This window comes from Schistocerca cancellata, chromosome 5 (genome assembly GCF_023864275.1).
Source record: "Schistocerca cancellata isolate TAMUIC-IGC-003103 chromosome 5, iqSchCanc2.1, whole genome shotgun sequence".
Classification (NCBI taxonomy): Eukaryota; Metazoa; Arthropoda; class Insecta; order Orthoptera; family Acrididae; genus Schistocerca; species Schistocerca cancellata.
The window spans coordinates 531,642,524-531,656,581 of NC_064630.1; the positions used below are offsets into that span (position 1 = coordinate 531,642,524).

Genomic DNA, 14,058 nt, shown 5'->3' on the forward strand with positions numbered 1-14,058 from the left:
CAGCGTGCTAGAGGCATAGAGACGCATTTATTAAGATTTTCACATTATAAATATCATAAAAAACGTTGAACAGAACACTGTTAACAAATATACTTACAATAGCTACTGCAAATGTATAACTGCTGAAGGCTTCATGTGATCTTTATAAACGATGTATTGGATGGTAGCTCAGTGCTCTAGCTACATCTCTGAAAGTCACCCACTGACACACATTTTATTTTTTGAGTTATTGAGTTTTATATTTTTTTATTATGCAAGTGCGTCAGATCATAGTATCCTTCACGGTTACACAGCAAATGAAAGCAGTACGGGAACTGTCAAGTCTAGTCATATTTGACCATGTTACGTTTATCTCAATTATTAACCGTTTCTGAATGATGGCTAAAAGTCATGTTGGCGAGTATTAAAGCGTTTGTAACTTAAAACCAGTAAATAACCCGTAAGATTAAATATCACAAATAGATTAAGTGTGAAAAGATGCATTAGTTGAGCAGGCCAAACATATGTTTCGTATGTCTTAACAAGTATTCTTTATTATTTGTGCATATGCACTATATCATGTTTAATTAATTATGTCTATACTTTTATATATACAATATCGTGTTTGACCTCTGCAGAAGCAGGAGAAAATGTTCCTTAATTTAATCTGTACGAGATATAACCTGTAACTTTATTGTTATGCAAATGGTTATCAATTGTAGGAGAAAACGTCCCTTAATTTGATCCATGTATCTAATCTGTAACTTTATAATTACGTAAATGGTTGTCAATTGTATAGAGTTTAGTAAATCATGCTATTTGTTGGAGGATCGAGTGTCAAGTGATTCTCATCGGCGCGAGCGTTGATGCTCTCGCACATTCAGATTTGTGTAGTGGCTCATGGGAGCAAGGTGGGATTTCTGAGAGAGGTAATTGATGTAAATATGTGAGAGGAGACACTTTGTGTGGAGGAGTGGTACGGTGAACTTCGTGTCGAGATCGGATAGAGAGAGAGAGAGAGGACGTGGCTTCGAGAGGTGATAGGGAACAGTAATAGTATATGAGGGGTTAATGGTCGCGAACAGTTTATGATTTGTTCGTACTTTAGCGAAATTCCGAGGCAAGTGGGACTTTTGACTCAGTGAGTTAGTATGAACTTTTAACTGTGTACGGTTATCATAAGATGTGCGTCAAACAGTTCTGACGTTATTTACTTGCTGTTCTGGGATTATTTGTATCTAGTTCAAAGTATGAGACTTCGTTATTTTGGTGAACTAATGATGATTTATAGATTTCTGGGGAGTCTACTACCATTCTGATTGCGCAGATGTACGCAGTCTTAATGTAATTAAATATTTACCATTTTGTATCTTTTAAACTGAATTATTCTAGGACCACTATTCCAGATATTCTTTTATGTGACTGACTGAATAAAATTATCACTTTATTCAGCATAGATTTGTGGTGTCGTCACATCAATTCATTATCAGTAGATAATAATCTTTTATTGCCATTTATTACTATTCATTTAATTGCAGTTTGTGTTTGTATAAAATTTCACTGAACTTACCAGGGCGTTAGCTATTTCACCGCTGGTTCACTATATGTAAATTTTATTTTAGCCGTCTTAGTCAGTGGGCATGAAAGCAGAACTGCACGTCTCAACCCTACTGCAACATCGAGCCACATTTTTTGAACAAAACCGTGCATAGCCCAAATACCAACTGACCAACAGTCCCTTGGTACGTCACAAATATAATTTCTTATCAGGAAATCTGATTAGGCGATCTCCTCACATTCCGTATCAGTTGCTATGTTGCAACCACAACGAAATTACATCCAGATATTGAATAATTTGCATGCAGAATTAAATACATTCCGGTTTCTCAATAAACTTGGAAATTAAGTTCTATTATTTCTATGAAAGCTTTCTCTCGGTTTTATCTGAAATTTTCTCTGTGTTCATTTGGCAATCAATTTTGACAGGATACCGACGTAGATAAATGTAACGGGAGACTATAACTAATCCAACTGCCCTCCCCTAAACGCCAACATTTTTAGCCTTTTTGCACTCCTTTAGTACGCACTGTCAGTCCCCGCTGCCTCCTCCGCCCCCCCCCCCCTCCCCCGCACCCTCTACCTTAACGAACGAAGATAACGCAGCTGCCTCCTTGGAAGACAGACCATTGAGACTATTGTTTTTGGTCGTATGGTGTAACTTTTCCTTTCGTTATCATTCATATTTTCGACAAGTGATACTCAGATCCAGAGAGCAAGATAAGGAACATAGAGGATAAACATAAAGATTTTGGGACAAACTGTTTTCATTTGCATACTTATATATCATTTTCAATTAGTTTCAAAAAGTTCCTTATGTGAAGTTTTAAATTACTTCATCTGTAGAGTTCCTTTAAAATAAAATGACAGTAAGCTGAATAATCCGGAAATCAAACAGACTTCAAGTTGGAAGATTTGAAACTTGTGGTAAGGTTTTATGGGACCAAACTGCTGAGATCATCGGTACCTAGGTTTACACACTAATAAATGTAACTTAAACTAACGTACGCTAAGGACGACACATACACCCATGCCAGAGGGAGGATTCAAAACTTCATGACAAGGTGCCTTAGATCGCGCGGCTACCCCGCGCGGTTTAGATTTGAAATCAGTGTCATCAACACAGAAAAGTAATAATTAAAATTAGAGCATCAGTTGGTTTTTCTTACTTTCCAATTCAATTGTTAATAGAAGTTCTGCTGTAATACTTGTACTTAGTTATTCAGTACAGTGTCTGGACAACCAGTTCATATTAGGCGAAGTAAACAGTATATGTGGTATTTCATCAATAGACACAGACAACTTTAAATTTTGTGGTTTCTTCCAGGATGAAAAATCTTCATTTGGTAAACAATATTAATTATGTGTATGTGATAAGCAGCTGTGGCCTGTATCTTATAAGCCAGCTGGCCAAAACCGTTCGAAGCCAAACTTTAAAAGCCGTGCACTAGGAAACAATTTATCCTTTTATTAGTTATAGTATTGAACTCTGGGATTGCATAGCAGACATGCCTCTGAATACAATACTTGTATTACAGAAAATAGTAGTCAGTTCCAGAGAACCGAGCGAGGTGGCGCAGTGGTTAGCAGACTGTGAAACGTCCACTTATAACAATTATACAAGACTATGCTTAAACTGACACACAATATTTTTTTAGCGCAACGCAATCTGACTTTCAGAAATCCCTACAAAGGAATGTCCCTGACTAACATTAACCTGTACCTTTCACAAATCACTTACCTCACCAAAAATCTTCGTTACTCGAACTACTGCAATACAGCGAGCGCCACTACTGCCAGCTAAATAAAAGATTCAAACTACTGAAGGCACTAACTACTGATAGGCATAGTTAGCAAATGAAAGATTTTAATAGAGAACAAACAATGTATTTACCTTAATAATCATAATATATATGCCATCCAGTCTTACAAATTTCAAATCTCCGCCATTTCTCTCCCCACATCCACCACTGCTGGCGGCTCACCTCCAACTGCGCAACGCTACACGCTGTTCACATCCAGCTGCCGCTGCCCAACGCTACAATGGCAGACAACAATGCAAACTAGCCACAGACTGCACACAGCACAGCCAGTGATTTTCATACCGAGCGCTACGTAACGTTGCCGATAAGAAAACATAAACAGCCTACTTACATAGCCCCCATGCTCCCCACAAAAAATTTTACAATTTGTTTTGGGCAGTGGCCAGTAATGATTTGATAAAATTTTTCATAATTACAATAACAAAGATATCAAATGCACACACTTATTGATACAACGTTGGTCAAAAGCTAAAATTTTCTCACAGTCCATAAAGATAGTCCTGATCATTCATCATAATAGGAATTACAATTTTTTTTTCACAAAGTCTCATTAGTAAAAGAAATTGCACACAGAAGTAGTGGATTTCCATGCAGTCTTGAAGAAGTAGTGTTGTCATTCCAACGGAAAGACAGTGCTGACTCTTGACATGCAGACAGGTAATGGGCCACAACAGAGCAAACCCACAGCAGAGTCAGTCGAAGTTTTGAAGAATATTGGTAGGTAGGTCATCACAGAGTAGACCCACTGTAGTCCTGGTAGAGATTACGGTATTGGTGGGCCACCAGAGGTGCAGACCCACTGCAGTCCTTGAAGAAATAATGGTACTGGTGAGTCAGCAAAGGTGTAGATCCACTGTAGTCCTTGCAGAAATAATGGTATTGGTGGGTCATCAAAGGTGTAGACCCACTGTAGTCCTTGTAGAGATGGCCAGCAGCCATCTGTTGCGACAGTGCAGGTGCACAATCATTATCGAAGAGTCTTGCAGAGAAGATAGCAAGTCCATAAACCACCACTTGTGCACACACAAAGTTTTTGGAATTGTCCTTAGAACCAGCAATGCTGTTATACAGTCCTTGCTGAATTAGTAACACACGTGCAAACACTAACAGTCCCTACTTCTCACATATTGTCCATATACTATGACCAACAGAAGTGTGTGCAGTGAAATGAATGCTTACAAGTTACTTAATTTGATGAACTGGTGTCAATTACAATTTTATAACATAAGAATACAATACGAAAGGTACAAAATACATCATTAAAGAACACAACAATACAGATAACATTTGTGGTAATATGGGCTTTACAAAAGAATTGAACTAACATATACATCAGTGTTACAGGAATTATGACATAAGTAAATAATAAAAGATCAGAATAACTTTTGAAACATCAACTTTACACATGAGCATTAAAACAAAACAGAATAAATAATGTCTAAGCATCTTTACAAAGTAAATAACATATTATCAGAAAAATTCTACAACATAGCTCTCATCAGCTAAACACATAAAGACAGGATAAAGACAAATAAACGAGGGTACATAAACACATACTGGGTAACACAAGGAAAGGACAGGTTTTGTTTTATTGCAGTATTTTGCAAACAAAACTTTCTTTGCTTCTTGGAGATCTCCCTTCGTTCTTCATTATTCCCAAAAAGTCCTATCGATACCTCTTCCTGTATTCTATTCATATTTCTTTCAAAATAATTATTTCTGATTGTACAATACTCATTTTGGCCCAAATCTTGTTCATATAACTTCGCAATGCATTCTTTATCTATTCTCCATAGTCAGTTTCTTATATAGTCTACCCCTCTTAAGCTAACTTAAATCTACTAAGCTCAGATGCTAAACTAAGGGACGAGGCAATGCAGCAGCACAAAACAATTAACGCAAACAGCAATGAAAAAAAAATGCAGATCTGCGAAGCAAGCAGCATTATTTAAATTAGCAAAGCAATTGCAATATTACAACTAATATAAGGCAATGTGCAGCAAACAAGAAAAATAAATCAGTAGTAAACTGGCTTAGAAAGGTAACACAAAGTCAAATTCAGTAACACTATGCCTGCCAAACAGCAGCAGCAAATGAAATAACTTATATCTAAACATGACATAGCTCAAGCAAAAAAAAATGTTACAGTAAAAATGGCCATGTTTAATACCTATGTCACATCTTAACACTAGAGTGATGCATCACAAAAACTTACTCTACCAAAAAAATTACCAAGTAGTTGAAAAGAAAATTCCGTATGCAATTCCTGTGAAGGGAAATTGTGTTTGTGATCCCCCATTTTTGGGAAATGTATTACAAAATTAGTATTTACTGGATCTGTAGACAGAAAATATTTATATTAGTACATCTATAAAATTTTATTTTAACCAATGCTGCAGTGCAGCTAGAAACTAGATATTAAAAAAAATGAAAATATGTACAAAGGAAGGCATGAAACATCATTAATTAGCCATATGGCATTTCATAAGGTAGTAAAAAATCTCTCAACTATAAAGACAGTAGTCATAATCAGGTGTACAGACATAAAATATTTCTCGTCATTTCATTAGGCATTTCAGTAAATCATAAATTAAGAGCTCCACAGTGTAATCATATATTGTCAAGTATGAGCGTGTCGTATTTGGGATGCTTTCTACAAAGGAATGTCAATAGCGAGGATAAGGGCCTCCCCTTTTTTTTCCTACCTGTGCCTCTGAAAAGGACACACTAATGGCTTTTTCTCCAGCCATCTGATACAGATGGGTGCCCACGACGCGTTACCTGCAGGTGGTCACTTAACTTTCTTACGGAAATATTTACGACAGCAGTTTCCGCTACAGTGACAGTTTCATATAAAAATATTTCACAGGTCAAGAATTTGCGTTGCAAATGTGTAGAAACAAAATCTTATGAGTATAACAGTGTCCAAAAAATTTTCGCCGGCATTGTGATACATTCACGCATATACACACACATTTCATAACTCTTAAAGTACGATTCTTGGTTTCCAACATCCTTTTTCACAAGTCAGAGTCCCTAACCACTACTCATTATTCCTTACCATATTCGTCGACACTTCTTCAATATTTTATCATAATAAATACATAGCATAATAAACATTCCTCAACAGCACAATACACATCGTTGTCGTAATAATAACATCATAACACCTCAGTCAAATCTCAAAAACGTCGTAGCTTTCTGCAATAATTTCAAAACCTAAAGAAAATTCTCTGCTCATTTCAGTAGTGTCATCTACCTCAAACATACTTTAAAAATCATGATCTCATACCAAATACATCATTCAAAGCTCTCATAGTATCACAATGGTTCCGAAAAAATATGAACAGTTCACACAGTGCAGACAAAATACAGTTTCATAAGTGTGAAGTTATCGAACTGTGTAATTGTGTAAACATGTGTCACTGATATAGTAAAAAAAGTTTATCTCTCAGTTAAATGATCAGATAGCTGTGTTATTTGTGTGTTAGAGAAATATGATACCGATGTGTAAATTTGTATAAGCAAATACCATATTAGCTAGGGCTCCTTGTGCTTGCCAAACACATGGTACACAAAGTAAGCGTGTACCCCCCTGAGGATTAATGTAATTATACAATCAGGTGTTACAGATTACAGCAATGGAATGAAATGTATCACGGAAAACTTTCTTTGTAATTCAAAAATTTTAAAAAATAAATGTTTTAAGTACAAAATTAATCACTGAAATGCGTGTCCTGTAGTGCTAAATGTGCATCTTGTTGTAAGATAATCTCTGTGGAAGTGTCATAGTTATTTTCCTCCGAAAGCTAAGTTCTGCAGAAGCCAATGTACTTACCTCATGATAAACAAAAGTGAAATGCTTTGCGTAGAGATATCTTAGTTATTACGCTTATTGTTGTGATGATGAAAGTACTGTGCTGTAACATATTGTTGTGCTACGGAAAAGGCTGTCTCCTTGTAGCTATACCACAAAAGTTACTACTAAAACATGTTTTACTTTCCAGAATAATTCAGAAAAACTGTGCAGATAAAAAACAGATACACCGCAAAAGCAACATTGTAAATTGTCACTCATTAGTAACGTCATGATATAATCGTGTAGCTGTCACATAAACTAACCACTGTGTCATCTGGTATCTCTCAGAAAGTACTTTAATTCAGAATGTATTTTCAAGTACACCAAAATGTTGCATTAAAATCTCATTAGCAGTACTGGTAAATGTTCTAAGTATGTGAGCCTTATAGTCGTTACGTAATCATGCAACTAACAAGCAAGAATGTACACACACAATAACACTGTGTCGTCTGTTCGCAATAACAATGCATTTGTAATTTCTGTTTAAATAAGTTCTCTTGGTTCTTGATTGGATATTTAACTTCAAACATTGTGGCATGGTAACAGTTTCTAAGTCTGACAATGCATACTAGAAATGTGAAGTGAAACGTTTTATGGCAAAGACAAAGTTAAAAAGATGATTATCTTTCAATAAATGGTTTCACATGTGAAATGTGGTGTAGCCCTTCGCTCTTCCTAGTATGCAGAGTTTCAACTTTAACGCAATTATCATGTGGTATACGTCGGTAAAGAATACTGGAATTTTTCTCAAGGTTAGCGTCTATGTTATTTTTCTCTGAGCCAGCCGGCGCACGCGGCAGCCTGCGGTGCGAGTCATTGTCTGTTCCTTTGTTGGCGCGTGTCGTTATTGGGATTTGGAGACCTAACTTCTACAAATTCACCGTGACGAGAGGGCCCTGCCCTGTTTAAATCCCGCCAGTTCTGATGCAGTTCAGGTCTGTCGTTACGATCATATCGTCTGTCGTCATGTCGGTAGAGTCCATAGTTTCTTTCTTGTCGGTCACGTGGTGGAGAATTTCTCCCTGAATCGTAACTGCGCGCTGGACCGTTGCAACTAAAGTTATTCTGTCTCCCTTGATAATAATTATTTTGGTTCCCATATTGTCTGTTTCTCTGATTGTCTCTGTGATAGTCATTACCGCGAAGAGGTGATCTTTCCCTGTAATTATTACTACTCTGCCAATGGTTGTCATACGGGTGGTGTCTGTTTCGGTCACGATTTACATTGAAAGAATAGCCTTGTCATATATTATTTCTGTCATCGCAGAATTGTGACGGATGTGATCTGTAATTGTTGTGCTCCTGTTTTCGCGTTCTGCGATTGTCAGTGTCAATTTCCAGTTCTTGTAACAGTCCCTGAAAAGCTTCAATGTCGTCTTTGCAACGTCCTGCCAAAATAATATGTCGTAAATGTTCAGGTAGTTTGATTAAGCAAATGCGGATGAGTTCTGAGGGGCTGTATGGGTTTGACAGGTGCTGATTCTTGTGCAATATGTCTTCAAAATATTTCACAAGACTGGAAAATTCAGATTGTTCGAAATGTTTCATCGTTATGATGCTATGTTTTACTCGGTCTTGTGTAGCTTGAGACCAATATGCTGAGAGGAAGGCATGGTAAAATTCTCCTTCACTGTGGCAATCGTGAATGACCGATCGCATTCTTACAGCTGGTTCATTCTCTAAGTAGCCACACATAAATTCTAATCTACGTATGTTCTAATGACCAGTTGGGAGGAAAACAAAGAGGGAATTGATGGAGCCACGCTTGTGGATGAATGTCGTTGGCAGAATTCTTAAACGTTTTGAATTTACGTGTAGTAATGAACAGCTTATAGTCAAAATCATCATGTCGGCGAGTAGCATATCGGTCATTATTACGTCGTGTCGGCGGTTCCATCTCAAAATTCGGTGTACCTTGCCAATTTCTTTCATAATTTCCGAAGTGCCCTGCGTTATTATTTTGTGGCTGTTCCGTATTTCTATGTCCCTCTTCCCGTATTGGAGCGCGAGTGGCCTCTGAAATACGTAATTCTTGTATTACCTGTGTCAGCTGATCTTGCACTTCCCGGATTTCTCTTTGGTGTTGCGTATTAATTTGATTCTGATTTTGTTTGAATTTCCTAATTTGTTCGCACTCTTCTGTGTCAGTGATGGCTACAGGTCTTGTGTCATTCAGATCATCATCTACCTTTGCAGATAAGTTAGTGAACTGATCCGAAAGTTCGGCTACTTTCTCTGATAGTGTACTTATTTCCTCAGTGTGTTTTTCTGAACCAAGTTTCAGAGTGTCCATTTGTGTTGAAATCGTATCTACTGGGTCCTTTAAGATTTCTTGAGTTTTTGCAAGTTGCGTAACCGAATCGGCAGATGCAACTGAGTCAATTTTAGCTTGCAAGGTGTCGTGATTTTCATGAACAATAGTTTGAAGTTCTTTTATGGCTGCTTCGTGATTCTGTAATGCATTTTCATGCCGCGAAAAAATAGGTTGGAAATGCTCACAAATTTGTGTTTTTACGTCATTACAGACCTTTTGACATTTCGATTCGATTTTATGTAACTCAGTAGTTAAATCTTCACGTGTTTGTTCAAGCGTATGTTCCACTGAGTCTAACTTTTGAAGCTGTTGTTCCACTGTGTCTAACTTTTGAAGCTTTTGTTCCATTGTGTCTAACTGTTGCTGTGTTTGTCTCTGGTATTGTTCCATTGTGTCTAACTTTTGAAGCTTTTGTCCCATTTGTTGCATTAATTGTAATAACAATGCACTGGTGTCTGAAACATGTTCCTCAGTGCTTTTCGGCAGTGAATTTGCACCGGCAACATTCACATTTTGACAAGCGGAAAATGTGTCTTGACTCATTTGAGAAAATGGTGAGAACCCAAAACCTGAGTCTACAGTATTTGCAATATTGTGTTCTGTCATTCCCGATTCCTGAGGCGAGCTGTTGCCGACCGATCGATCGATAATGCTTCCCTGTTAACTAACTGTTTCACTGTCTACACCATTATTTGACGCCCGCTCCATTTCCCTATGCACAGTTACCAATTTACTACTTTGAATATTAGTTAATTCATTACATGGTGGCGTTAAGACACTGCTTTCGTCTTCACTGTCATTTCTCAGTTTACTTTGGAGCCTAGTGTTACGTTTTTCACACGCCATTATTGTCACAATATTTCACACGACAACACAGAAAAACACAATTTGAAGAGCAAAAATAGGGGAACACATTAACATAGCACTGAAAATAATATCTAGTTAATTGCAAGCGCAGCTGCGAAATACTTGGTGCAAATCTACATGCATGCCACAACTGTTTTACTGTACAACAATGAAATATTGCAACTACAAAGGAGATTCTCTCTACAATTACGCAATAGCAATAAACAAAATCTACACTAATTACACAAACTACAAGAAAAAATCAGAAGATTCCAGTGAGGTATCCTAGGCTAAGGGTCGACATATGAAACGTCCCCTTATAACAATTATACAAGACTATGCTTAAACTGACACACAATATTTTTTTAGCGCAACGCAATCTGACTTTCAGAAATCCCTACAAAGGAATGGCCCTGACTAACATTAACCTGTACCTTTCACAAATCACTTGCCTCACCAAAAATCTTCGTTACTCGAACTACTGCAATACAGCGAGCGCCACTACTGCCAGCTAAATAAAAGATTCAAACTACTGAAGGCACTAACTACTGATAGGCATAGTTAGCAAATGAAAGATTTTAATAGAGAACAAACAATGTATTTACCTTAATAATCATAATATATATGCCATCCAGTCTTACAAATTTCAAATCTCCGCCATTTCTCTCCCCACATCCACTACTGCTGGCGGCTCACCTCCAACTGCGCTACGCTACGCGCTGTTCACATCCAGCTGCAGCTGCCCAACACTACAATGGCAGACAACAATGCAAACTAGCCACAGACTGCACACAGCACAGCCAGTGATTTTCATACCGAGCGCTACGTAACGTTGCCGATAAGAAAACATAAACAGCCTACTTACAACTGTACTCGCATTCGGGAGGACGACGGTTCAATCCCCCGTTCGGCTATCCTGATTTAGGTTTTCCGTGATTTCCCTAAATCGCTCCAGGCAAATGCCAGGATGGTTCCTTTGAAAGGACACGGCCGACTTCCTTCCCTAATCCGATGAGACCGATGACCTCGCTGTTTGGTGTCTTCCCCTAAACAACCCAACTCAGTTCCAGAGAGTGTTGTTGTGTATCCATTGCCCAAAGTATCTGGCAACATATTTCTTTTGTTTGTATAATCTTATAATATTTTTGTGCCTAGTCGAAATAAAGTGACCAACTATGACAGGAACTAAGGGTAACTAATTCAGCCAGACGACAAAACTAAGAATTACGGACCACAGTCCATATATTAGTGATCTGATATGGAAGACAAATTGTCACATACTTAATTTGGGAAGCAAATCTGTTCAACAGGACGTTAAACACTTTTCTAGTAAATAAATATTTGCATTCAGTCAGTGAATTCCAAGCCAAAGGACTGCTGATGCAACATGTAATACATCCTAAAAAAAGGACACATAGAATTATAGGAAAGGAGCGGTAATTGGTAGATGTGATGTACATGTAACGATGATGATGATGATGATTAGTGTTTTAGGGCGCACAACAGCGAACATGTAACGACAAACAAATGATATAATTACAATTTCAAAAAAATTGGATGATTTATTCAAGAGGAAGAGCTTCGCAAATTGAGCAAATCAATAACGTATTAGCTCACCTTTGCCGGGCAACGGCCTTGCCGCAGTGGATACACCGGTTCCCGTGAGATCACCGAAGTTAAGCGCTGTCGGGTGTGGCCGGCACTTGGATGGGTGACCATCCAGGCCGCCATGCGCTGTTGCCATTTTTCGGGGTGCACTCAGCCTCGTGATGCCAATTGAGGAGCTACTCGACCGAATAGTAGCGGCTCCGGTCAAAGAAAACCATCGTAACGACTGGGAGAGCAGTGTGCTGACCACACGCCCCTCCTATCCGCATCCTCAACTGAGGATGACGCGGCGGTTGGATGGTCCCGATGGACCACTTGTGGCCTGAAGACGGAGTGCTAGTCACCTCTGCCCCTTATGCAAGCAGTTGATTGGAATAGTTGTTGGATGTTCCCCCGGGGGGGTGTCGTGCCAAATTCCGTCCATCTGACGCGTTAGGTAGTCAAAATCCCGATTTGGGTGAAGGGCCCTCCCCATAGTGCTCTGAACTTTATAAATTGGGAGAGTGATCCGGCGATCTTGCTGGCCAAGGTAGGGTTTGTCACGTACGAATACAAGCCAGTACACACTCTCACCGTGTGCGAGCGGGCATTATCTTTCAGAAATGTAAGCCCAGGATGACTTATCATGAAGGACAACAATGTGGGGCGTATTGCTGACGACCACTGTGTTGTAAGATTGCCGCAGATGACAACCAAAGGGATCCTGCTACGAAAAGAAATGACACACGTAGCCACCATTTCTGATTGATGGGCCCTATGGCGGGCGACAGTCAGGTTGGTACCCCACCACTGTCTGGGGCGACTCCAGACGTGTCTTCGCTTTTCATAGGGCTCTGCTCCAAGCAGGACTCGTCACTGAAGACGGTTCCAGTCCAGGCACTGAGATTTCAGGCCGAAAAGGAGTCTGGAGACGCCTCAGACAGCGGCGGGATACCAACGAGTCTGTCGCCCACCACACAGCCTGACAAGTAGTAGTGATGGTCTGGGGCACCATTTATTTTCATAGCGGAAGCCCTTTGGTTGTCAACGAGCGGCTTCCTTAGAGCACAGCGGTACGTCGTTATATTGTACGCCTAATTTTGTTGCCCTTGACGGCAGGCCATCCTGAGCTTACATCTGAGCAAGAAAATGCCCGCCTGCACACTGCAAGAGTTTCTACTGCTTGTCTTCGTGCTTGCCGAACCCTGCCTTGGCCAGCAAGATCGCCGAATCTCTCCCCAAGTTGAGAACGCTTGGAGTATTATGTACGGGGCCTTCCAAGGATCTCGGGAGTTTGACAATCTCACCCATCAACTGGACAAAATTTGGCACGATATCCCTCAGGAGGAGACGCGACAACTCTTATCAGTCAACGCAAAGCCGAGTAACTACTTGCATAAGAGTCAGACGTGGAAACGTGTTGTTGATTTGCTCGATGACGACGATGATGATGTTTGGTTTGTGGGGCGCTCAACCGTGCGGTTATCAGCGCCCGTACAAATTCCCAACCGTGGCTCAGTCCAATCTCGCCACTTTCTTGAATGATGACTTGCTAGATTTGTGAAGCTGTTAACCTTGAATGAATCATCCAATTTTTCTAAGATTGTTATCATTTGTTTGTTTGTACGTGTACATGACATTTACCGATTTCTGTCCCTTTCGGATAATTCCCTCGTGGCGTGACTTTTTTTTTCTTTTTTGTCTTAGAGTGAATTCAAGATCTTTATCCGAGTCGTGCTTATTCACATCATCCTCAGGTTTGTACAAATCGTCCGTGAAAAGTATTTTTATGGAGCGAACATCGCTCACATTATTACTGCTAGTATCCGTGTTTTTGGCATTTACCACTGCTCACATGTACACATCCTGACAAAACTGCCATTAGTGAGAATCTGAAATTAGAGATAGAGCTGCCATTTCTGGGTTTGTCATGTAGCCATCAACAAATAAGAATAAAGCACATCACGTATTGTTTTATGTGCAATTACTCTGCTTCTCACCGAGTGTCCCTTAGCATTATTTTCAACTGAGATCTTCAGTTTCTTCAGTTGTATCCTAACTTGTGCCCAGCTACACTTTTCCATTACTGTATC

The 14,058-nt window shown here is 39.2% G+C and overlaps 1 pseudogene; it reads left to right on the plus strand.

The window, feature by feature from the left end:
- Positions 1-12,003: 12,003 nt before the first annotated feature.
- On the plus strand, positions 12,004-12,121 carry LOC126189143 (5S ribosomal RNA; annotated as a pseudogene).
- The last annotated feature ends 1,937 nt before the right edge of the window (positions 12,122-14,058 follow it).